The sequence below is a fragment of the Chinchilla lanigera genome, unplaced genomic scaffold (genome assembly GCF_000276665.1).
Source record: "Chinchilla lanigera isolate Chin_1 unplaced genomic scaffold, ChiLan1.0 scaffold00031, whole genome shotgun sequence".
Lineage (NCBI taxonomy): Eukaryota > Metazoa > Chordata > Mammalia > Rodentia > Chinchillidae > Chinchilla > Chinchilla lanigera.
The window spans coordinates 22762636-22789025 of NW_004955432.1; the positions used below are offsets into that span (position 1 = coordinate 22762636).

The 26390-nt window shown below is 39.2% G+C and overlaps 1 protein-coding gene and 1 pseudogene across 3 annotated transcripts in view; one reads left to right on the plus strand and one right to left on the minus strand.

Moving 5' to 3' along the window:
• St7 (suppression of tumorigenicity 7) overlaps nucleotides 1-26390 on the plus strand; it is a 271419-nt gene that overhangs the window by 96891 nt on the left and 148138 nt on the right. The window lies entirely within an intron of this gene.
• Nucleotides 7307-7981, minus strand: LOC102020600 (annotated as a pseudogene).

Here is a 26390-nt window from a genome sequence, read left to right on the forward strand (position 1 = left end):
GGATGTAGGCAGTGAGGGAGACAGGGAAATCAAGGGTGACTACCACGTTTCTAGTTTGAGGAACTAACATTGGAAATTATCTGAAGGAGATAGAGAGGGACATACAACAAAGGCCAAAGGAAATTTGAAGGCTGGCAGCCCTTAGCAGAGTCTATCCACCCACATGTTTTTATTCCCATTCTCTTGCTTTTTACCAAAATAAAAGCTTTTCATCTGCTGCAGACTCTTTGAATACAGTGCAGTCTCTGTGTTATCAATAATTTATGCAGTATCTTCAAGTAAAGGGGTTAGTGTCCAAGGCCTTGTGATTCTAATCTGGTTTCCCAGAATATTTCACAAGACAGATATAAAAAGAAAGCTTTAAAAACACGTGCGCGCACACACACACAGACACACACACACACACTCCATCATTTATCATTGTGGTACAATTTAAAGAGCTGTAATGTAATTATACCCGAGGTCATTATCCTCTTTGAAGGTGTATGTTTAGGTAGAAAGTTTAGCTTTCCTCCAAGACCTGTTCTACCAACACCTGCACCCTATTTATAGGTTGACTGATGTAGTATTTTGCTTTCAGCTGATTTCTTTTCAATATGCACAAACAAAAAGTACTTCAGAGGTATAGCTTTGCAACCTTTGGCCTGACAATAGTAGTTACGTTTTGAGAGAGTGATTAATCTCATTAGATCTTATTCTTTTAATAATAAATCACTTCTCTTGAGATAAATATCTTTATTGTAGATAAATTGGAGAGTACAGAAAGTTGTAATCCCAGTGTTATGCAGTAGTATTTTATTCCTGTCTTTAAAATCTAATTACTGTGATGCTTTATATTCTATGAACAGTTCTGTAACCTCTGTCTTTTCTCTGTGTGTGTGTCTGTGTGTATGTGTGCATTTTTTGTTTTTTGAGACAGGGTCTCACTATGAAGTTCAGGCTGTCCTGAACTCACTATGTAGCTCAGGCTGGTCTTGATCTTGTGGTAATCCTCTTGCCTCAGCCTCCCAAGTGCTGGGATTACAGTTGTTTACCACCATGCCCATCTTCATTCAGTATTCCATTTTAAATGGTTATGTAATGTTCTGTGACATAGAATTCTTATTCTTTTCCTATCATTGAACATTTAGGTATTCGCTGGTTTTGGTATAGAAATTTTAAGTTTAGAGAAAAAAGATAATTTTTATAGAATATAATGTTTTAAGGAAAGATATGAAATCTGTTCTAGCCAAAAGGGTTTATAAAAGCCACTGTCTTCTCTGCATAACTTTAGAAGGGTGATTGGGTCATCAGGACAGTAGCAGTGGAAGCCCTGATGGCTTGGCGGGCCACTTCTGTGCTCTCAGCTTCTCAGGGGCTTTTTGATGCTCTGAGAAGAGCCGGAGCTAAGAATGGACTCCATGTGCCGGGCTTCTCAGCACCACGGTTCATGGGGGACTTTGACCTGGGCTGCTGAAGCTTCTCAGCATTTCAACTTACTGCTGACTTTGCAACTCCAGTGAGAACTGGGAAGACAGTGGCGTAGCTCTCTTACCACGGTTTTGGGCTGCAGGGTTGGCACTGTTTCGTCCTCATCTGAGCCTTCCACGGTACCAGTCCTTTAGGTGTAGGCAGATCACCTCCTTGTAGCCATCCATCCAAGCAACGACTGTTTATTAAGCACAAGGGTGAGATAGATGGAGTTATCCTTCTAGTTCATGCCTAGTGGGAATTCACAGCATGACAAGAGAGTTAGATTGTTATTTCAGAGTGATGTACCAAAGTGGAGTTCTAGGCAATTCCAACCTTAGCTAGCTTTCCCACATCTCAGAGTACTCTATGTATTTTCAAACTTGTGCGTGTACCCCTTTAAGGAAGTGCTGCATCCTCAAAGACAAAAGGACATAGTAAAGTGAAGGACTCACTCAGTAAAGCTCTGAATTTTCACTGGCCTTTTTCGTTCTTGGGATTGTCAGGCTGGACCTTCCTTGCTGAAGTGTAGGTAACATTACATCCCTTCCCCACAACCGTGCCTGTGACGGGATGCGTGTCCCTTGCTAAGTGGAAGTGAGTAGGGTTAGGCTGGCAGTCTCCCTAGAAGGTAGCATTGATTCTTCTTGTGTTCCCCTCCTGAAAAGTACACCACAAATGCAGAATATAAGGGAAGTTTTACCTTCGCTTGGTCATTTCTTTATCATGCTCTCATTATAAATGTGCTATGCTTGAGGTGTGGCCACTATACCATGTTGTGGTTTTTGTTTGTTTTTGATAATTTGGCAAATATGTCCTCATAGGTGAAAAAAACACTTTCACTTCTAAGTTTTATGAAAACATTTTAATGGCATAACCAGTATTTTTGATGGATATTTGTTATTGAACTCTGCTGGACATATCAGGGGAATGCAGCAAATAAATTTGCATTTTAGAAGTAGATCCATTTCCTGGTATTTTTATGCAAAAATAAAGATTATGGGTTCCATATAAGGAAAGGCAGATGAATTAGGAATGTTAGATACTGTGTTTAGTCCTGATGTTGTAAAAGGAAACCCAGACCTGCATTCAGTGGTCCTGAATTAGTATTTTCATTTTACTTCTCATTAGTTAGATGGTCTTGGACATTTTCATAGTCATATTTCTAACTATGAAAAGTAGCAGTGAACATTCAACCAGTAGTTAGTCAATTACTAAATTTACTATTCTAAGGAGTAAATTTGATTAATTTAATCCTCTTTGAAATGTAGGTAATATTGTTATTGCCCAGTTTTTTTTTTTTGTTTTTTTTTTTTTGGTTTTTCTCCGGTACTGGGAACCGAACTCACGACCTTGCGCTTGCCAGGCAGGCGCTTTGCCGCTGAGCTAAATCCCCAGCCCCTATTGCCCAGTTTTGATGTGCAGAAACTAAGCTACAGGGGAACTGAGTGAATAATTCTAGTCACACAGCTCATCTTTGATGAACGAAGATTTGTTCTCAGATCATTGTGACAAGTGACCTATTCTCTAACAAATGTGCGGTAATTACCCTTTTAAAGTTCCAATGCACTCATTTCATTATGAGAAGTTATTTACTGATAAAATATTAGGGGCTTGGAGGCTGGGGATTTAGCTTAGCAGCAAAGCGCCTGCCTGGCAGGTGCAAGGTCATGAGTTCGATTCCTAGTATCTGAAGAAAAACAAAAACAAAAAATATTAGGGGCTGTTGGTGTTCATATTTAAGTAAAGTCCTGGTCTGCCTCTGGTACTCTTCCTTCTTTGTATTCGACATGGCAGTAGGACTTCTTGTTCCGGCTTAATGAGCCAGGTGAGATGGGAATGTTGAGCCAGCCGAAAAGAGTTTCCGTGTATATGTTTTGGATGTATTTTTCACTCAGTTTTGAGTGTTATATGAGGTTAAATGCGGTAAAATAAAATAAAGTGCAAATTGAAAGGGTCTGTGGATATTTACATTCTTTGACATTTTGTGCTGTAACCCTGCGTGAGGATTCTGGTGACAGATGGTGAGGTCCTAACTTTGATCCTGTTCTCAGGATCTGAGATGAAGGGGATAGAAGGGATGCTTATCTATTTGAGGATGATATAAAGCTATAGATTACTTCTCATTGATTCCGTATTTATATTTCCTCTAATGATTCAAAAGATAGGGTCTTTAAAGTTTAATGACCTTAAATTATGGCCAGTTTAAAACTTTTTATAAACATACTTAAAGCTATATTTCACTGTTTAACTTATCTCATTAGAATTCACTTATTAGATAAATGACCTTGGAAGTTTTAATAGACATATTTGTACTATGAATAGTAGCAATTAACACCCACCCAGTAATGACTGAATTAATAAAAAATAATTATACTAAGACGTAAGTTTAATCAGTTGAATCCTTGGTGAAATGTAGGTACTGTTGTTATTCCCCAATTTTTACATGAAGGAACTGAGGTACAGGGGAATTTGTGAATAATCCTGGTCAGCAGTTCAATTTGATGAGCCAGAATGGCATCATTCTGGTCTGTTTGTGACTAGTGTTCAAATAGAATAATTTCATTAATTTTTCTAAAGAAACTTAAACTGTTTAATGGACACATGGTGAACGTATTTATGGGATGAACTGTGATATTTTAATATGTGTGCAATGTGCTGTGGTCAAGACAGGGTAATTGCTATGTCCGTTGCCTCAAGCACTTATCATTACTTTGCATTGGGAACATTCAGAATCTTCCTTTCCAGTTCTTTTGAAATATATAGTTAATGGTTGTCAACAATGATTGCTCTACTGTGCTATAGAACATTTGAAATTTGTTTTATGGCTTCTATCTAAAGGTCCCTCCAAAGCCTCATTCACTCATAGGTGGGAGTTTTGAAGGTGGCTGCATCAGTCATATGACTGTGGATTGAGAATGTGATGCTGGGATTAAAGGGTGGATAATAGAATCCCCACTTCGGGCACGGGTGGCATCAATCAATAGGCTTACGACTGGGTGTCATATAAAGGGAGAGAGAGAAAGTTCTTGCTGCTGCTGGTTGCTGCCTTCCTGTCTGCCCTGCCATGGACTGTTTGTCCTCTGTGATGCCCCCCTGCCATGCCATCCTGCCTTGGAGCCAGCTAACTATGGACCGAAACCTCTATAACCTGTGAGCCAAAAAAACCTCTCCTCCTTTAACTTTGGATATCCAGTATTTTGTCTCAGCGATGAGAAAATAAGACAGAATTTGGTACCAAGAATAGGGTCATTGCTGTGTGTATACCTGACCCTATTGTTCAGTAACCTTCGGGACTGGCTTGTGGGAAAAGTTTGGAAAGGTTTCGAGATGGCAGCTGAAGAAGCACCTGTGCAAAAATACTTCAAGCTGTACTTGGTGGGAAATTCTGGTCAGAGCTCAGAAGACCAGAATGCTAATAGAAATGCTGCTGGTAGAGACCAGATTCAGGAGGTTTCTGTTGGGAAGGACTACACTGGCTGTTGGACTCCAGACAGTGTCTCTCGTGCCTTGGCAGACACTTGGTCTGCATTTTGCTCATATCCAGAGACTTTGCCTGAGACTGAGGTTAAGGGCAGTGGCAGAAGAAATTTCCAGACAATGTAATGTTGGGGCCATTGCACGACTACTGTTGGGGGCTTTCAGCCAGATTTATGTTGAGAATCAAGAGCAAAGATCCCAGCAGAGTGATTTAAAATATTTTGAATTTGGGCTGGGGATTTAGCTCAGCGGCAAAAGCGCCTGCCTAGCAAGCGCAAGGTCGTGAGTTCAGTTCCCGGTACCGGAGAAAAACCAAAAAAAAAAAATTTTGAATTTGTCCAGAAAGGAAGCACCAATAAACTTGAGCCCAGCAAAGATGGAGCAGAGGAGAAACTGTCCCTGAAAAACTAGCAATAAAAAGTATTTCATAAGAGAATAGTAGAAAGGACATCCCCAGAACCAGCAGGACTCCTCCCTTTCTGGCCTCAAAATTGCAAAAGTGAAAGACTTTGCTCTGAGAAGAGTGCACCAGAGCACTACATTCTAGAATGGCAGCAGCCTAGACAAGTTGTTCCTTGGGATTTGGTTCACAGGCATCAGACCCTTACAGCCAGAGAGGAGGAAGCCTGGCTACTTTTCTAGCTGGGAGCAGACCTTGGATGGTGCTGGTTTTAGGTGCATGTAGAATGTGAGAGGTGTAGAGTCAAGAAGGCTTCCACCCAGATTTCAAAAGAAGGCATAGGGGGCCAAGCATGTGTCCCTGAATGTGAAGCCAAAAGTGCAGTGGAGGCTCCAAAGGTTGGAGAATCCGGGAATGCGGATTGTCTGAGGAAAACCAGGGAGGGAGCAGAACTGGCCCAACAGAGGAGCTGTGGGAGCTACAGCTAACAGCAGTAATCCCAGGAGGGGGACCCAAGCCTTTTGGAGTTCAGATCTAGCCACAGATAGCCTCAGATGCTGGACATAGAACTACAGGACTTAATGTTTATGCTGCTAGATTTTGGACTTGATTTGATCTCATTCCTTTCTATCCTCCTTTTTGTATCTTTTGAAATGGAAATGTCTGTCTTGATCCATTGTGTGCTAGAAATGTTTAACTTCCTTTTCATTTGTACAGAGATTTGTAGTTAAGAGATGTCTTAAAATCTCAGAGGAGACCTTGGCCCTGGACTTTTCAGCAGTGATGAAACTTTTAGGACTTTGGCACCTCCTACACATGGACTAAATGCTTTTTGCATAAAGAAATATACATGAGTCTTTACCAAGTGTGGAGTGTTTGCCTTGTGTCTAGATGTTTCCCCAAAGCCTTATGTAGTCATAGGTGGGGCTTTTCGGAAATGGCTGGTTCTAGGGTGTTTGATAGTGGGATCAAGGATGTTATGCTAAGATTAAGGGTGTGAGTGCTACACTTCCTAAGGGTGGGTGGCTTGGATAACGTATGAAGGACAAAGAGAGGGTCATTGCTTGGTGCTTGCTGTTTGTTGTCCTTTTCCTACCATGGATGGTTTGTCCTATGGAATGCCTCTCTGCTATGCCACCCTGCCTTGGAGCCAGCCAGCTATGGACTGAAACCTCTACAAACTGTGAGCCAAAAAAACCTTTCCTCCTTTAAGTTTGGGTATCAGGTATTTTTTTTTTTTTTTAATGAAAGAAAGATTAAATTTTTATTTTACATATTTAAACATAAAACTTTCAAGGAACCCTCTGAATCCAACAGAATGTTAATAGCACATCTAAAAACGAACTTCAGGTAGTCAACATTCACAAAATGTTGAAAACTGATTAAAATATACATATCACGGAGTACTACAACTTCACTACGAGGCAGACATGTATTTTTTGACTAGTATAGCACCGTCATTTGCAGTTCTTTAAAACTACAGTGAAGAATGGAAGTAGTCAATGGTAAATACTACTCCAACTTAAAATCTCCAAATAAAACATGAAGTTAAAACTGCCCTCTTTGATTAACCATGATTTGTGATGGTGTAAGTACTGTACATTTTTGTAACAATATTTTATTAAAATGCCTGATACGAAGTGGCACAAGTAAAAAATAAATTAAAATTAAAATAAATTAAGAAGCACAGGTCAGTTACTGGATATTCAGCTTCACACATTATCAGTGACTAACACTGGTTTTTATTTGTTTCTGCACCACCTTTTAGCAAGTTTTTTTTTTTTTTTTTTTTTTTTTTTTTTGTTTTGTTTTGTTTGTTTTTGGTTTTTTTCCGGTACCGGGAACCGAACTCATGACCTTGCACTTGCCAGGCAGGCGCTTTGCCGCTGAGCTAAATCCCCAGCCCCCTTTTAGCAAGTTTTACAACCACAGAAGCAAAATAAATTCTAGCTTGTCCTCTGGTTGGATGGCTGCTTTTCACTTTGCAGGCATCTTCTCTGCCATGTGCTCCTGCTGACTGCAGCATGTCTGGTCAAGTTTTTGATGTCTGCCAGCATGGCATCCTACTCTCTGTGGAACTCATCCCAGTTGAGAAGCAGCTGGACCAACTCTTCATTCAGGCTTTCGATCTGGGAATGGAAATCATTGACTGTCACTTGTAGTTGTCCAATAGTCTCAAGTCAGAGGGTTTTAAACTTCTTTTCATCAAACATTCACTCATGTGAGGCGTATGCGGCAGAAGATCAGTGATGGGAGACTTTTTCTTGTTCTGTTTTTCCACTTCTTGCATTTTGGCCACTGGTTTGGCCATGGCAAGGGCCCTCTTGGCTTCAGCTTGCAGTTTCTTTTGCCTTGTGAGAAAGTCCATGTCATCCAAGGATTCAGATTCTTCTTCTGGGGTGTCTCTGTCAGAATAGGAAGAGCTCTGTTTGCTCATGGGGGACAAGGAAGTGTCCAAGCTGGGTTCAGTCTTACTGTCACCCCATCACTGTCCTTATCACTGCCACTGTCGTCGACAAAGCATATCTGCAGGTTCATCCCCCTCTGCAATCGAGAGGAAGGGCTTGGCTCCCCACTTTTGCTACAGCTAGTATAAATCCCTGGGTCATCATCAAAGAAACTTCTGTCTGATAACTCAGTTTTCAGTGCCATTTCTGGAGGTTTCAGTCCTTAATCAGCTGGCTCCAGGGTAGGGTTGCATGGCAGAGGGCAACAGTTCATCGTGGAAGACAGCAAAAGCAGGAAAAGTGCAAGGCGGTATCAGGCATTTTGTCCCAGCAATGCGAAAAGTAACTAGGACAATCCCTGACATTCACAACTTGAAGAGAGGTTTATTTTGGCACGTTTTCTGTCCTCAAATCACCTAGCTTAAAGGCAGAAACAGCATTGTGGAAGGGCCTGGGCAGATCACGGCTTCTCATCATCTGGCATCCAGTGCGCAGAGGGGACAAGGAGGAGATAGGGACAGACATGCAACCTTGGAGGTCGTCTCCAGCCAGGCCCTACCTCCTAACCACAATCAGCTATAGTGCTCCCATGATCCAGTTATCTTCCACAAGAGAATTTGGGGGGATGACATAATATTGTAGGGTTTCTAGTAATGTGTGTATACATATACAATCCTTGCTGTTTGTAGAATATGTATCCCGCTTTACTGTGATGCTGAGAATTACATTATCTTTCAGTTGTGTTTTACAGAAGTGCTGCATCTAACCCTAAGGATCTTACTCTGGATATTCAAATTCTTACATACCAACTAATTTTTAGTTATTGTTTAACATATTTCTGATATTGGGTCTTAGGCTTCAATCAATCTGTAGAATTTGTGTTAAAATTTTACTTTGAAATTTTGTATCAGTTTGCTAGTGTAACCAGTTGATTGTAGTACAGTGAGAAGGTGAGGGTAGCCCAACAGGAGGACAGGCCTGCTTTAGGGTCGGTTTAGACACTGGCTGGTCAAAGAATGAAAGTCCATGGATAATGCAGTACAGAACAGGACTAAAAGCTGCAGAATTCGTCAGGAGATGCAGAGTGGTAACCCATGACTGCAAAGCCACTATATACGGGCAAGGTTTCTGTTTGTGGTGCTGAAACTAATTTATTTCCACCTCTTTGTGATTCCAACTGGGTCTGGAAACCTTTGGACCTTTCCATGAATATATTTGTAGTGAGAAGAGATGATGGGTCTTTAAGTATGTTCAAATTTAAGAAGGGTTGGGCGTGGAAATACAAGTAGAGTGGTTACACAAAGTAGTCTTATGGTGTAGGCATGAAAGATAATTTACCTTGAAAGAAAGTAAAAACAAATATCAGAAAGCAAAATAATTTTTCTTATATATGTGCAGTTAATTTATAAATACTTTTCAAGTGGGTTTACAAATATAACAGAATTTCCTTCAAAACCATTCTGGGATTTTTGGAGGAATTTGAAACATAATCTCATGGAAAAATGAACTCTTTCTGAAAAGGGAGAACAATGGATAATAATGATGAAAAAGTATAAACATAGATTAGTGGAAAAATATTTGCATCTACCAATAGGTTGGACAGTATATAAGCTCTTAATACAATAAATATATTTTATCCAAGAAAGGAGGATTACAGTGTGTTGAAAAACTGAGTAGAATTTTAAAATTACTTATATCAGTAATTACTTATATCTTTTACTGTGTAATAAATAAACTATTTATGTCCAATTTGTATTGTTTATTAGGACATGCTAATGGTTCCATTCCTCATGGGGCGCTGGTGCATGTACATAACACATCCTAATTCTTTTCTTCTCTTTCCCCTTCCCTTCTTCACGCCTGTCTCCATTTCTTGTTTCTCTTACCTTTTGCAAAAGATTGATCTCTTTACTTCCTATTATCTTTTATTTTGCTATTTATTTATATTTTGGGTTTCTCATATGAAAGAAACCATGCGATACTTAAGCTTGTGTGTCTGATTCGTTTCACTTAATACTATGGTCTCAAGGTGCACCCGTTTCCCTACAGATGACTCAAGTCTATTCTGATTTACAGCGGAGCAGTACTTCACTGTGTCTAAGTACCACACTTTCTTTATCCCTCCTTCTGCTGATGGACATGTAGGTTGCTTCCAAGACTTAGCTATCATGAATTGTGCTTCTCGAAACATTGGTATGCATGTATCGCTGTAATATAACATCTTTAACTCTTTTGTGAAAATACCTAGAAGAGCAATAGCTGCTCAAATGGAATTTCTGGTTTTAGGTTTTGAGGGATCTCCATACTGCTTTTCATAGTGGTCGTACAAATTTACATTCCCACCAACAATGTAGAAGGGTTCTTTTCCCCCAGAGCCTCACTAGAACTTGTTATTGTTTGATTTCTTGATGATAACCATTCTTTCTGGAGTAAGGTGGAATCTCAGTGTTGTTTTAATTGCATTTCTCTAATGGCCAGAGATGTTGACCGTTTTTCCGTGTATTTATTGGCCACTTGTATTTCTTGTTGTTGTCTATTCGTTCCAGTTGCCCATTATTTGATTGGGTCTTCTATTTTAGGGTGTCTTTTTTTGAGATCTTGTATATTCTAGATATTAGTCCTCTGAGAAGTAGCTGTCAAATTTTTTTTCCCATCCTGTACATTGTCTCTTCATTCTATTCATTGTTTCCTTTGCTGTGCATAAGCTTTTTAATTTGATATATTCCCATGTGTTGATTCTTGGTATTATTTTTTGTGCAATTGAAGTTCTGTTCAGAAAGTCCTTGCCCTATGCCTGTGTCTTCAAAAGTGTGTCTCTGTTTTAACATTTAGATCATGGATGTATTTTTAGTTTAGTGTGGTACTTTGTTGGAGATATGAGTCTACATTCAGTCTTCTGTAGGTGGATAGTCAGTTTTCCCGGCATCATTTATTAAAGAGGCTATCTTTTCTCCAGTGTATATTTTTGCCCCTTTGTCCATGTGTCTGAGTTTGTTTCTTTCTCTTTTTTCTCTTCCACTGATCCACATGTATGCTTTTTGGCTAGTAACATGCTGTTTTTATCACGGTAGCTTTGTAGTACAACTTTTTTTTTTTTTTTTTTGGTTTTTCTCTGGTACCAGGAACCGAACTCATGACCTTGCGCTTGCTAGGCAGGCGCTTTGCCGCTGAGCTAAATCCCCAGCCCCTGTAGTACAACTTGAAGTACACCATTGTAATGCTTCCTGCTTTACTCTTGTTGTCCATGATTGCTTTGCTGTTCTGGGTCTCTTCTAGTTTCATATGAATTTTAGGATTGTTTGCTCTAGTGCGGTGAGGAATGCTGTTCGTATTTTAATTGAGAGTCCATTAAATTTGTGCATCTTTTTGGAAGCATGCCTCTTTTGACAGTATTGGTTCTGCCTATCCAGGGACATGGGATATCTTCCCATTTTCTGATGTCCTGTTCTATCTCCTTTTTCAGGGTAATGTAGTTTTTGTTGTAGAGGAGGCCCTGGGTTCAAACTCCAACAAAAATAACTAAATGCATGCATGCATGCATACATACATATATACAGGAAACACCTGGAAACTGAATCTTAAATGTTTGCTGGTATTTTGTATTTCCCCCAATTCCCTTCTTTTTACAAGTCTTAGAATTAAATTAGAAAGAAATCTGGGCAATAAAGTTATTTTACATGGCAAATGAACTGATGATTTCATGTCAATTGTAAAATATAATTCCAAGTCTTTTTTTTTTTTTCTTTAAGCCAAGGACAAAAATTAAAAGTTCTCAGAATGATAAAGCTTTAGTTTTCATCCTTTCAATTGGTAGGTCTTAGAGAAAGGCTTTTATTTACATTTGTATATAATTCTGTCTAATATTTTCTCGGTTTCTTCTCTCTGCCTATAGCAGCATAATTTACTTGTATAATTTTCTTTGAGGAAAGCTGTACCTAAAAAAAAACGTACCTGGCACACTTGACTGGTGTGATGGTGTATATCTATCATCTCATTTAGGAGGCTGAAGCAGAAGGATTAAAAGTGTCAGCCTAGCCTGGGCAACTTAGTGATTTAGAAAGCAACAGTGGAAAAATCAACAATTAAAAGGGATGGGATTGTAACTCAGTGTGAAGGTTCTGGGTTCAACTCCTAGTTTGAAAAATAAAATGAAACAAAACAAAACATACTTTGAAAAGGCCTGCCGCACTGTTATCCTCCAGGGTCTCCTTTGCTTAAGGGATGTAATTTAATGCCAGTGTGTGCTATTTATAGCAATTCCTAAAAAATTCAGTTTTATTAGTGTATGAGTGTTCTTTTATAAGATTTGAAGTATAATAATTTTGAGAACATTAAATCTCTATTTAGGGAAATAACGTTTCCTCATATTTCTTCAATAATTATAGTATAGCTAATGACAGTGGCATATACCATTTAATTAAAAGTAGGTTCTGTTTTGTTACTTTTGATTTTTTATATAGTGTTTTGTTAAACAGCACAAAGTAATACTACCCTCTTCTGCTTGAGATAAACATTGAATTATATGGGACAGTGTATATGGAAGAGGTTTTTTTCCTTTTCCATTATTCTACCCAGTATATTAGTAAATAAACACATACCTTTTTGCTTTTCTTTTAGTTGATGTTTTTTGAAAGAAATTTGAGAAATGTGATTTAATTAATATAAAAAGCAAAAACATTAATGAAATAGCAAGGTAATTAAAAAATTACTTTCCTATAGGCTTCTGTGAGGGACTTCCAGAAAAGCCTCAGAAGAATTTGCTTTTTTTTAAACGACAATTTAATTAACTTGAGAAAAGTCCCAAATGTGTGGTAGCTACAAACATGTGTCAGAAGGAGGTGGCTCTAGTGTGTACAGTGACGTCTTCACCAGTGGCATGACCAAAGTGCTGCGGCTTGCAGGTAGAACTGGCCTATGATTTATTCATTTCAGCAGAATTTTAAGCATGTTAACCATGTCATCAACTTTGCCAGTGTATCTTCTAAAATCAGTCTTCATCTTAGTTACTTTGCAGCACCCCCTCCCCCCAGTGTCGTGGCTTGAACGCAGGGCCTTGCCACTGTGAGCGACATCACCAGGCTTTGCTATTTTTTATTTTGGGACAGGGTCTCACTCAGTTGCCCAGGCTAGGATAGAATTCACAGTCCCCCTGCCTAAGCCTCCCGGAGTGCTGACAACAGCACACCGTGCTCGTAGACTGTTTCATGGCAGAGGTTTGCTGTTTCTCTTCAGGTTGGTGCGTCCCCTGATCTGGGGCTGTTTCGGGAAAAGCTTTCTCTTCCTAGCATTTGCTTCTGAGATGTGTCTAAGGCGAGCACTTCCCCTGTATTGAGGGAAAAATTGACAGCAGCTTATTTAATGATCTTTATTAGTTTTGTTTTTGATTCTAGAACTGGGCAACATTTCCTAAAATAGACTATCCTTGTGGGTCTAGCATAAGAGGTTGGTTTTATAAACGGAAAAAGACTGAAGAAAACAGAAACAAAGGAAAAAAAAATGAAAAGTGGATCGCTCATTTTAGTTCCTTTCCTTGTGAGACGGGCCCAGCAAATAATGAAAAAATAACTGGTTCACATCAGGTAATTTCAGGCTTCCTTCTCCTCCCATGTGTAAGGATTAGAGCAGAGGGAACTCCTTTAACATGGCACTTGAACCTGCTTCTACTTCTGCGATCCTGATTCCTGGGAAGGTCAGATAAATAGCTTAGCTGATAGCCTGGAACTCTTAAGGTGATACCATTTGATTCTAACCTGGTCTTTTGGGACCTACTTAACGCAGTAGTTCACTCCAAAACAGTGGCCTCCTCTAATTTTCATGTAATACCACTAGCAACTTTAAGAATTTCCCAGCAAGTATTTGCCATGGAAACAGGAGCGGGTGTTTCCGTCCCTTCTGTGTTCTCTGTGGCCCATAGTATATTGAAGAAGTTTAAGACGTGCTCATTAAAATAAAAGAAAATAAAACACACTTTGGCCTTACAGGGAAAAAAAAATCATAATGTGGATTTGGTTTTTATTCTGGACGTATCTCTTAAATTACATGCAGAGCGCAGTGCCTGCCACACGGCACTCACTTTCACACATCAAGCCAGGTAAGTCTGAGCGTAACCTGTGAGGCGGACTGGTTACTCTAATTATGTTGGCAGGGAACCTAGACCCAGCAAGGAAGTGAGTATATGCCAAGGTACCTCAGCTGCCTGGGGATTTAAGCTGGGGATTTGAGCTTTTGTTTCAAGTGTGCCACAGTACACTTTTTCTTCGCCAGTTCACACTTACTTTTTTGTCCTGGCTAGTGCAGGTTACATTTGTAGAGCAGAAAAGAAGAGAATTCTGTCCCAAGTCCTTGTGCTTGTTTTGGTGTATCTGTCAAGGTTGTGAAATCTCTGCCCCGGGTAATCCAGGCCCTCAGTATTACTCCCGCGGAGCGCAGCGGTAGCCTTCTGACTGTGTGCTGCTCCCCTCACACTGGCCAGTTAGCTTTCTGAAATCTCATTTGGATCATGTCATTCTTCTGCTTAAGGGTGTTCAGTGATTTTCCACTGTGCTTGGGATAAAATTCAAAATACTTATTTTGGCCTACGGGACCCATGCCTCCTGCCTCCTGCCGGATTCTCTCTCACTTGCACGGTATCGTTGGACTGCAGCTCCTGGAAGGCCTCAAGTTCTTCCTTGCCTCAGGACCTTAGCATTTGGTCTTTCTTTTGTTTACAGATCTTCCTGTTTGTTCTGACTATTTCCAACTGATCCTTCAGATTTCAGTTGAAATGTCATTTCCTGAAAAAATACCTTCTCTCAATTTCCAATCTAAGTTGTTTGGTTTTATTTGTATTCTTTTTCCTGACGTCGGTAATTTGCCTTTACTGATAACATTTAGCAAGCCATTCCATTGTGCCAGTCACCTGCCTTTACCCTGTTTGTAGATGAAGCAGTAAAACACTTTCCCAGCAAGGGAGAACCAGGATTTAACCTCAGGTTTTTCTCCCTAAGACTAAATCTGAGAAGGCAAAGGTCATGCCTGTACATTGTTATATTCCCGGTGCTTGGCACATGGTAGGCAGTGAACAAATGGGTACTGAACAAATGAATCCACAGCAAGAACTTTTTCTTTACTAACAAAATATGACTCACATGCTTTAAAATCTGCCCTTTTAAAACATGCAGTTCAGTGGTTTTTAGTGTGTTCACAGAGGCGCACAGCCTTCCTCACTCTAATTTTAGAACATTTTCATCACCGCAAAACGAAACCTTAAACCCATTAGCATTCATTTCCCATTTCCCTCTCTCACCATTCCCTAGAAACCGCTAATCTACTTTATGTCTCTCTGGATTTGCTTATTCTGGAACTTCTACGTAAATAGAATCAGCAAACATACGGCCTTTTGTGACCGACTCCTGTCATTTGGCATAATGTTTTTAAGGTCCATCTATGTGTAGCGTGTATCAGTGCTCCATTGCTTTTTATTACTGAATTCTGTTATGTGGGTATATCATATTTTATGTATCCATTCAACTGATGGACATTTGAGTTGTTGACACTGTTTGGCTTTATGAAAATAACTATGACATACATTTTCAGTTCTGGTTCAGTATACACCGACAAGTAGAACTGCTAGGTCATGTGGTAACTCTTATTTTTAACATTTTGAAGAACTGTGAAACTGTTTTCCAGTGTGGTACAATGACTAAGAAAACCATAGCTGCATAGTATTTAAAACAGTAAAAATAGATTTTATGCAAGACTCTTGCAACAGAGGAAGCAGACTGTAGTAAAGAACTAGGCTCTGCTTTGAATACAGTGAAAAAGTAGGGATTTATAGCCAAAGAATGGGTTATATGTGGAGGGGTGAGGTCAGTGATCAAAAATCAAGAAAAGTGACTTGACAGGTTCTTGTTACAGGACGGCCAGGGTGATGAGATAGCACCGGGGAGACCTTTGGAAAGGAAGAATTTGGTCAAGTATTGGGGATGATTAAATAGCAAGAGTGGGAAACTATGTCTAAACTGATTTGACAGGATTCTAGCTAAAACTGAGTGATACAAATATGAACATGGAAGCTGAACGTTGAGGCCTAATTGGGAAGAAGATTCCGAGGAGCCTGGCTTAATTTTGCTCAAGGAGACCTTCCTTGTCATACCCCAAACAGGAATTCAGGTATTACCTGTCCTAAATTGCATTAGCAGGAAGACTTAGCTTAAATGCTTTCAGATTCTGTACAGTGACATTTCATTTGGTGTTCAACAAATATTGGTTGTCATGGTGTTGGCTAAGCTGAGATTTAGCCAGTGCTACATTTTTTTAAAGGCTGTTAAAGCTGCTTTATTTTCTATTTCATTTTTATATATTAGGGTTTTGTTATTAGTATTATTGTTGTTGTTGTTGTTGTTTTATATGGAAAGATTTGACAAATTTGATAGTTTAGTCCCCTTTGGAGATCACATTTATGCTCTAGGACGCAAAACACCATATATTGTGGCATTTGGTTTAGGACATGGGACTCATTTAGGTAAATTACCTTTCCCACCATAATAGCACATTTGGAATAATGAGTAATACCTTTTTTCTTTTTCCTTTGCTATTTCTGCTACTCTTTTCTCTTCTCTCCTTTCCTGGTTTTGTTTCTTCTTTTCTGTCCGTGCCTCAGGGTGGGGAGTGTCTCTGATCTAGTATGAAGATGTCTCGTTACTATTTTGTCTCACTTACTGAAGAGTAGTTAGAATCGCTTACAAATTAACCAGTGAGCACCAAGAGTGATTGTAACTTTCTTACAAACTCTTTCATCCTGTTTTTTTTTCCTTTACCATCATCCATCTTCCATATGTTAGTATCTTCAATTAATGCAAATTAAATTTGTTTGGAGAACTTCACAATGCTTCTGGAAATAACTGGCTGTCCTAAGGAGTTGGGAATCCAGTTATTACTTAGAAAAATGAAGCCCTCTTTTGAATGACTGCATCTTCACCAAGGTTAACTGTTGCCTTTTCTGTGCAGTAACTGTGTGTCAGCTCCTGTTATATGTGCTTGTATCACAGGCAATGTATTCGAATGATTATGATTGGCTGGGTGCATTAATATTCATGGCACATGCCTGTTACCTTACGTGGTGTTCATTCTCTGTATTTAACTAATGTGCCATTCTGCTTTTTCATTTTGGGTTAGGGAACTGTGATTTCAGAGGGTGTGAAACAGAGAGCAGCTGGGGAATAATGAACACCCAGAACTCAGGGCTGGGATTCACACGCTGAGGCCGATCCTCCGAGAAGGCATCTTTTGTGGCGGGTTAAAAGGAAATGCCAAGTGGAGCCAAAGCCGATCTTGCGCTGGCACGTGATGCTGGTCAAGGAGCTCCGTGGCTCCATTCAGCCGTGTTTTACTCTCCGATTGCCACCTGCTTCTCGCCAGCTACTTAGGCACAGCTGAAATGAGAGAAAGAATATTATTACCCTGTATTTTATAATTTAAAAGACCCTGGTGATTTCCAGAGTTTAGAATATTTGCAACAGCATATAGATGGGAAACTAAAAACAGAGATTTCAAACGGCCATAGCTTCTTTTTCTTCCCTTGCAGAATTACATTTTTTAAGTGATTTGTTTCCATTTTGAGCAGTTTGCAGAAGATCCTGGGAAATATTTTTCATTCCTTAATATGATTATAACAATTTTAATGAGTATACTACAAAGAGAAATTTAGATGGGCATATAGCATAATTATTTTAAGTTTTATGGTTGTAGAATTTGTAGAAGAAGGAAGTACTACTGAAATTTAAATGGCATTCTACAAGACATTTTCAGAGTAAGAGCTTGACTTACCTCATCCCGTCTCTTTTGTTCTGATTTTCCCATTTCATCCTAAACTTGATGTCTAGTGGTAGATGATGTCACTCCTTTTTATGTTCTCTGGTTGGTTCTTACTAGAAGAGTTCACTGCTTTGTTCCTTCTGTGGAGTCTTTGGATACTCATCAGGAGAGGAAGGTACGGAAGAACTTCAGTACTGTCATGAACCCACTAGGTACATGAAGCACCATTTGGTTCATGTCACCGGAGGACCCTCATGAGCCGTTCCCAGGGTGCTACAGTAGAATTTAGGCTCCGCTCCTCACTTCGGTTCTTCTTGTGCTTCCCATATGTGTATGCGTGCCCTGGGCAGCTGGGCCACGGGCCCAGGCACCTCCTTGCAGAAACATGATCCTCTTGGAATCCTTTTAAATTAGATTGCTTTTGTGTCCTAGTCTGCAATATATCCATGACTATTTTAAATATAAATATTTAATGATCTAATCACAAAATAAAACTGATGTTCAAGGAAGGTATAGCATGTTTAAAATCAGTATTATGTGTACCCAAGTTTAGAGAGTCATGGGCTTAGTGGGACTTTGGGGAAAACTCCTTTAGTCCTGTTTTTGAAGTGGATTTGATAGGTACCAAGCATTTTCAGTTTGGTACAGATAACACATTGGTACAGATAACACACTGTGGTAGAATTTGGATAACTAATAGATTTTTCAGCTTTCTGCTCTTAGTACTGTGGAAAGAGGCAGGCTGAAAGACTAATAGTGTGACTTCTAGATTTGGTTCACTGTTCTGATGTTGAGTAAGTCATTTAATATCTTCAGGCCGTTTTCTCATATGTGAAATGAGAGGATGAATGATAAAAGAGAAAGCCGAATTTTTCAAAGTGTTTTTGGTGGATTTTTACTTGCAAAAGATATTCTTAGCTGGCAAGGTTGGGATGATATGGAAATGATGACGTTGCTTTTTAGTGGGCATACAGCTTCAGTTACGCAAGAGGAAAAAGTTCTGGAGATTGATCGTACAACACTGAATGTATTTCACTTCTGCACTTACATACTTAAAAATGATTAAGATGATAACTTTTACATTATGTGCATTTTGCCACAGTTTTACAAACAATATTTTAAATGTTACACCGTAAAATAAAGATGCTTTATGAAGCCCCCGCCTGCAGAATTACAGTACATTCAGCATACTGAGACCTCTGAGGCATCCTCACTACAAACTTCTTCTCAGTTTTAACCCACTGTGTCTCAAGTTGTTTGTCCCTCCTTTGAACTAACATTTCATAGTAGGAGTCCCATTTAGGAAGAGGTAATGGTAATCGAGGTCTTTCCCAAGCCCAACATGCTATCTTCAAAGACATGTGCACTATGGCAAGGTAGGACCTAGATAACTTGATTGACAGAGATTAAATCTAGGCTTCCCAACCTTTGTCATTTCATGGCATATATAGAAAGTAATAATATCTACGTAGCACAGTGGGGTAAACAGCCTAGGTAGGGCAGTGCTGGAGAGCTAGAAACTCAGTCAGAACACCATTTGGGTAAGGGTCCGGTAATCAGATGTTTAAAAAATCACTCTTGGGGAAACTACACGAATGGTCTTTTTCTTTAGTATCATTAGTTGGCATTTTGACCTGTTGAAAGGTGTCAGAGGCAGAACATGCCAAACTCAGCTGCTTCCATTTCTTTGGCAGTTTATTGTACACTTTAGGAAAGCCAGAAGTTCTCCTGATTATATGGCATTGATTATTACTGTCAGTCGTTAACCAACTGCAGGCCAGTGGTATGAGAGTGAGGGAGGAGATATTTTCAAGAGGATAATACTCTTTCACAGTTTATTTAATAGATTGTGGTGATTTACCACCCTAGTTTTAAAATAAGAGCGTATATACTAACGATCATTTCCATTTAATGGGGGGAAATTTTTTAACTTTATATTTCCTATAGGGCTAATTATTTGGTACAGCCATAGGACCTGGATATGGGGAGAAAAGTGTATTCATATTTGTATATTATAAAAGAAATGTGTTATAAATTAGTGAGTAAGATCTACATTTTTTTTTTTTACCCTGAAGGCCTCTTGCTGATAGTATACATGGGATAATTTCAGTTGCTTTGCATTTACTTGAACATGTTCTATGTACTAGTATATGGTCTGTTTTAGAGAACGTCCCATGTGCAGCTGAAAAGAATGTGTATTCTGATGCTGTTGGGTGGAACACTCTGTAAGGTCTACTAAGTCCATATGTTCACACGTTTGGTTAAGTTCTGTTATTTCTTTCCCAATTTTTTGTCTAGTTGATTTATCTCTTTACGACAATGTTGTGTTAAAGTCCCCTGTTATGATTGTGTTGCTACTTATTTCATTTTCATGTCTGTTAAAATTTGTCTTACATAGGTGGGTGCTCCTATATTTGGTATATAGATGTTTACGATTGTTATCTCTTCCTCTTGAAGCTCCCCCCTCACAAGTAAGTAGTGACCTTCTTTATCTCTTTTGATTGTTCTTGGTTTAAAGTTCACATTGTCTGCAAACAGAATAGCTACACCCACTTTTTTCTGGGTTCCTGTCGCATGGAGTATTGCATTCCATCCTTTAATTTTCAGTCTTTGAATTTCCTTTTGAGTTAAATGTGTTTCTTGTATACAGCATATAGTTGGGTTTTGTTTCCTAATCCACTCTGCTAGTCTCCTTCTTTTGGCTGGTGCATTGAGACCATTTACATTGATGGTTATAACTGATATGTACTGGCTTATCGTTGTCATACTATTTTCCTGCTGTTAGATCCTCCTTTTTCTCTCTGTTTAATTGCTTGCTCTGCTTGGTGGTTTCTTTGTGTTGTTGTTCTTGAAGTTTCGGTCTGTTTTATCTCTTTCTAGAATATCTTTTAGTACTCTTTGTAGGATTGGCTTGGTGCTCATGAATTTCTTCAGTTCTTTATCATGAAAATATTTTATTTCTCCATTAAATTTGAAAGATAATTTTGCAAGGTACATCAATCGGGTTGGAAGTTGTTTTCTTTCAGTACCTGAAATACTTCACTCCAAACTCTTCTTGCCTTGATGGTTTGTGTTGAGAAGTCTGCCATGATTCTGATAGGCTTACCTTTATAGGTGATGTGTTTCTTTTCTCTAACAGCTTTTAATATTCTGAGCTTTTGTTGAGTTTCCAGGATCTTGATCACTATATGTCTGGGGGTAGATTTATTTTGGTTATGATTAACTGGAGTTCTGTATGCTTCACTTACCTGGATGTCCGATTCTTTTTCCATGCCTGGGAAATTTTCTGCTATTATTTCTGCAAATAGTCTTTTTATGTCATTTGTGTTGACACCTGCTGTTTCATTAATACCTATTACCCTGACATTGTTTTTCTTTGCCTCATCTTGCAGTTGTTGAATTGTTATTTCCTGGTTCCTTGTTATTTTTAAGAGATCCCTCCTTTCACATTCATTAGTGGCAGTGCTATCTTCAAGGTCTGAAAGTCCATCTTCAGCTTTGTTCAGGCAATTTTGCAAGCTTTCAATGGAATTTTTAATTTCCTGGATATCTGTTTGCATCTGTTTCATACCTTCTAGTCCTTTTCTGTATTGTTCCCTGAAGGCTTCCATGAGTTGTCTATGCTCTTCTATTTTCTTGTCTATATCATCTTTGGATATGCTGAACATTTCTTTCATTATTGTTGTCATTTCTTTTCTCACCTGAGACATTATTTCTAATCTGATGTCTTTTATGGCCTGATGGAGCTGTTTCTTTACTTCAGTTGCTATCATTTCAGAAATTTCAGGTGTATGACTTCCAGCCTCTTCTGTGTTCATATCTCCTGGACTTGTTTTGGGTGGTGTAGAGGTCTAGGATTGCATTTTGCTCCTTTGTTTTGTCATTTTTGAAGATCCAGAGGATCCATGGAGTGCATTCTCACTCTCCTGATTGTGTGTGAGTGGCAGGGAGAGATTGTGCAGCTCCACGGTGCTCAGTGCAGCCCCTGTGCTGGTGAATGTTGGTAAGGTGGGGTCCCAGATGCTCCCGACCTTTCTTGCATTCAGCTGGCTCCCAGGCCTGTGTGGGAAGGGCGGGGGAAGCTCCCTAGAGTTCCTGAGACTGATGGGGCTGAATCCCGGACATCTTCAGGAAGCCCGGTGAGGTGCGTCGGCACCTCCCTGACCAGCGTGCAAGGCAGGCGGAACCCTGGGCACCCTCTGGGGCTTCGTTGGCTACTGGTCACACCACTACTGTGTCTGGGGAGGCGGGGCTGAACACCAGACACCTTTAGGAATGCCAGTGAGCCACTCTCGGGCCTCCCCCACTAGTGTGTGAGGCACGTGGAGCCCAGGACAACTTCTGAAGGCCTCTTTCTGAAGCCATCTTCAGCACTCGCTTCAGTTGGTGTCATTCTGTACTGTATCTTCTAAATGGCTCACATACATGGGGGAGAACAAGAGTAGACTGAAAATTGCCCTATATCATTGTTAAGTTAGTATTTTTTCTTCCACTCAACTAATAACTAAGATAAGTGGTCATGATCCACAATATGCAATATAATGGTTATATTGTTAATTTCCTATCATCTTGTTTTGAAATTCTATATCTTTTTATTCTCTTTAAAATAAAAAAAAGTAAAAATGAAGTCTTCCTCTGTCTGTCTGTCTATCTGTCTCACTGCCATTTTCCCCTTGAAACAACTTTTTTTTCCCCTTCTGTATACTGGTTACTGTTTTCTGTAAGAATCCTGTTGGAAAAAGTTCAAGCTTTAAAACTAAATGTAAAACTGCACGTGTGCTTAGTGACGGGTATCCACTGAGATCCAGCATTGACAGCTGGTTCTGGGCTTTTGAGTCACATCTTAGTTGATGCGTATTGGACTAGTTTGATTTGTTTTTTGGGATCTGGCCAGGCAAGAGGTAATTATTTATAGCAGAGCAGTTTGTAGCCAGGATTGGGAAAGAGGTGCAGCCACTTCAGTTAGTGCTGCTTCAAGTGTAGATGAAGTTAAGGATGTCAGAGCCAGTCAGAGAGCGAAGTGTTGAGGCACAGTAAAGGTACGGGGAAACCACAAGTTTGAGATGGAGGAAGAGGGAGCCTGAGGACCAGCAGTCACAGGCTTGCAGTTCCCAGAAGTCCAGGCAGGCTGTGCTGGCCCCAGAGACTGGTTTCGGCCATCGGAGGCTGGGCTTTGGTTGCAGAACAAGACTTAAACAGGTGGATTATTAAGCGGGTTACTGGAGTGAGATGGGGGCAGAAGAAATTCAGCTATAAAGCTAGGAGAAATCAAGTCTAACAACTTTGTAGGTTTTCACACAGTCTAGCGCTGTGTAGCGTTTTCTATCAGTGCATGTTTGCAGTGCATGTAGTTTACGGTTGTCTTGGGGAGCGGGTGGGTGCATGTACATAATACAGCTTGGTTCTTTTTTAAATCCTTTCCCTCCCGGTTGCTGCCCTCTTCCTCCAAATCCCTTTCTCCATTTGTGTTCCTGTTTCCATGTTAAACTTAGCTCGTGTTGATGACATACAGCGTTCACATTCACTGAGATTGCTAGGTTCCTGTACATGGCATTTTATTCTGTGTATTTGCCCTTCCCCTCCCCACCTCTCTCACCCACATTCTGTTGGACCTTATCTCATTCTGTCCAGGCTTTATTTTGCTCTTTGTTTGTACTTTGTATTACTCAAATGAAAAACACTATATGGTATTTAAACTGTGCTGATTTATTTCTCTCAACATTATATTTTCCAGGAGCATCTCATTTTTCAGAAATGTCTCAAATTTGTCCTTCTTTATAGCTAAGTAGTATTCCATTATGTGTAGATACCACATTTCCTTTATCCAGTTGTCTCTTGATGGCTGCTTCCAGGATTTAGCTATTATGAACTGTGCTGCTGTAAACAGTGGCGTGCACACGTTGCTACAGTGTGATGTCTTTAGCTGTCTGGGGAGCATGTAAGGGGCATGGCTGGGTCATATGGGACTTCTAACTTTAGTTCTTTCAGGAGTCTCCATACTGATTTCCATGGTGGCTGTGTTAGTTTACGTTCCCACCAACAATGCTGGAGGGTTTCATTTTCACTAGCATTTGTTATGTTTGGTTTTTTCTTTTTATCACTTTTATTAGTATATATTATATATATTGATCACATTCATCATAGGGAATTTGAACTTGTGCATAATATATGTAGATTTTTTTCCATTCCCTCTCCTCCCTTTAACCCTTCTTCCCCTACCCATTTACAAAAGCTTTGTTTCCATTTTTTTTTGTTTCCATTTTATCCCTTCTATTCTCTTTTTTTCCTCTTCATTTACTTCCCTCTCTTCCTGCCCTGTTCCCCTTTGCACTGGAACATGCTCTTCCCACTCCCTGAAATCTGCCCTCCATTATGATCCATATTTACCCCTGGGACTTCTCACACAGTAGAAACAATGTGGCCTTTAAACTTGTCTGTCTAGTTTCACTTAAGGGTGTGGTCTCAAGGCGCATCCATTTTCCTACAAATGACTCCAGCTTGCTTTCTTTATGGCAGAATAGTACTCCATTGTATGTAAATACCATGTTTTCTTCATTCGTTTATTGATGGGCATATGGGTTGTTTCCAGGATTACCTCTCATAAATTGTGCTGCTGTAAACAGAGTATGCATATGTCACTGTGGTGTGATGCTTTAACTTGGGAAGATATCTAGGAGGGAACCAGCTAGGTCAAATGGAACCCCTAGTTAAGTTTTTTGATGGATCTCCATACTAATTTGAACAGTGGTTGTACCAGTCTACACTCCTACCAGCAGTGGAGAAGGGTTCCTTTTCTTCACAGCCCCTCCAGCATTTGTTATTAGTTGATTTCTTGATGATAGCCATTCTGTCTAGAGTGAGATGAAATCCCAGTGTTGCTTTAATTTTGCATTTCTTGAAAGAGCAGTGATGAAATTTTTTTCATGTATTTATTTACAGTGTGTACTTTTTACCTGAGAAATGTTTACTCCTTTCAGATGCCTATTTTTGGATTGGGTCTTTAAGTTTGGGGGTTCTGATTTTTTGAATTCCTTCTGTATTCTAGATGTTAGTCTTTTGTCTGAGGAGTAACTGGTAAAAATTTTTTCCCACTCCGTGGGTTGTCTCTTTACTCTGTATTTCTTTCACTGTACAAAAGCTTTTTAATTTGATGTGATCCCAATTGTTGATTCTCTGTAATATTTCCTGTGTGATCAGGGTTTTGTTCATAAAGTTTTGCCTACACATATATCTTCAAGAGTTTTACTAATACTGTCTTCCAGCAGATTGTTTCTGTTTTAATATTCAGATCTTTGGTCCACTTCAATTTCAATTTAGTGCATGGTGCAACATATGGGTCTTGGTTCACTTTTTGCACTGTGGAAAGCCAGTTTTCCAAGCACTGGTTATTAAAGAGGCTATCTTTCTTCCAGTGAAGGTGTTTGGCCCCTGTGTCAAAGATAAGGTGGCTGGGTGTGTTTGGTGTGTTATTCTATTCCATTGATCCTTGTTTGTTTTTTTTTTTTGCCAGTACCATGCTGTTTTTATCACAGTAACTTTGTAGTATAATTTTAACTGGGGATTGTGGTGCCGCTTGCTTTGCCTTTGTTGCCTAGAACTACTTTTGTTATTGTAGGTCTCTTCTGGTTCCACATGAATTTTAGGATTGCTTTTTCTAGTTCTGTGAGGTGTGCTATTGGTATTTTGATTGGGGTTGGATTAAATCTGTATGACAGTTTTGGAAGTATGGCCATTTTCATTATATTGTTTCTGCCTATTCAATATCAGGGGATATCTTTCTATTTTCTGATATCCTCTTCAATCTTTTTCAGGGTACTGTATTTTTCAGTGTATAGGCTTTAACTGTCTTTGTTAGCTTGATTCCTATTTCATTTTTCTTGAGGCTATTGTGAGGTGTTGTTTGCCTAATTTCTCTCTTTAGTGAGTTTGTTATTATGTGCAGGACTGCTATTGATTTTTTTCCATCATTTTTATTTTTATTTTAAAGAGAATAAAAAATTTAAAAAATTGAAAATGATACAGAATTTCAAAACAAGATGATAGGAAATCAATGGTGGTTCTTGTATTGGATATTGTTATCTTCAAAATAGTATTCAAATTACCAGACATAGACATGGAAAATTGATCAGGAAATTAAGTATTAACTCTTCTTTCAATAAACTGATAGAAATTAGTAGTACAATTATCTTATTATATATACACACAATTATACACACACACACATACACACAAATATTCCCTTCTTTCTTTCTTTTGTCCTTTCCCTCATCCTAGTTGTTCTTTCCTTTTGAGTAGTTTCTTTCCCTTTCACAAAGTCTATTGTACCTTTCAGATTTTATTTACTCTTTCAGTTTCTTATACTAGGGAGACAATATGATGTGTACACATATGGTTCTGATTTATTTCATTTATGAGTATGGTCTCAAGTTGCATATATTTTTACCTATAAAAGCCTCGAGTTATCTTTCTTTATAGCTAAGTAATACTCTTTTGTATAAAAATACCACATCTTTTTTATCTACTCCTCAGGTGATGGGCATTTGAGTTGTTTCCAAGATTAAGCTATGACAAATTGTGCTGCTATAAACATGGGTGCACAGATATCGCTGTGGTATGATGTTTTCAGTTCTTCTGGAAAAATACCCAGAAGGGGAATAGCTGGGTCTAATGGGACCTCTAATCCTAGTTTTTTGAGGTATCACCACACTTATTTCCACAGTGGTTGTACCAGTCTACCCTCCCACCAACAGTGGAGAAGGGTATTTTTTTCCCTGCGGCCTCACCAGCATTTGTTATTGGTTGATTTCTTGGTGATAGCC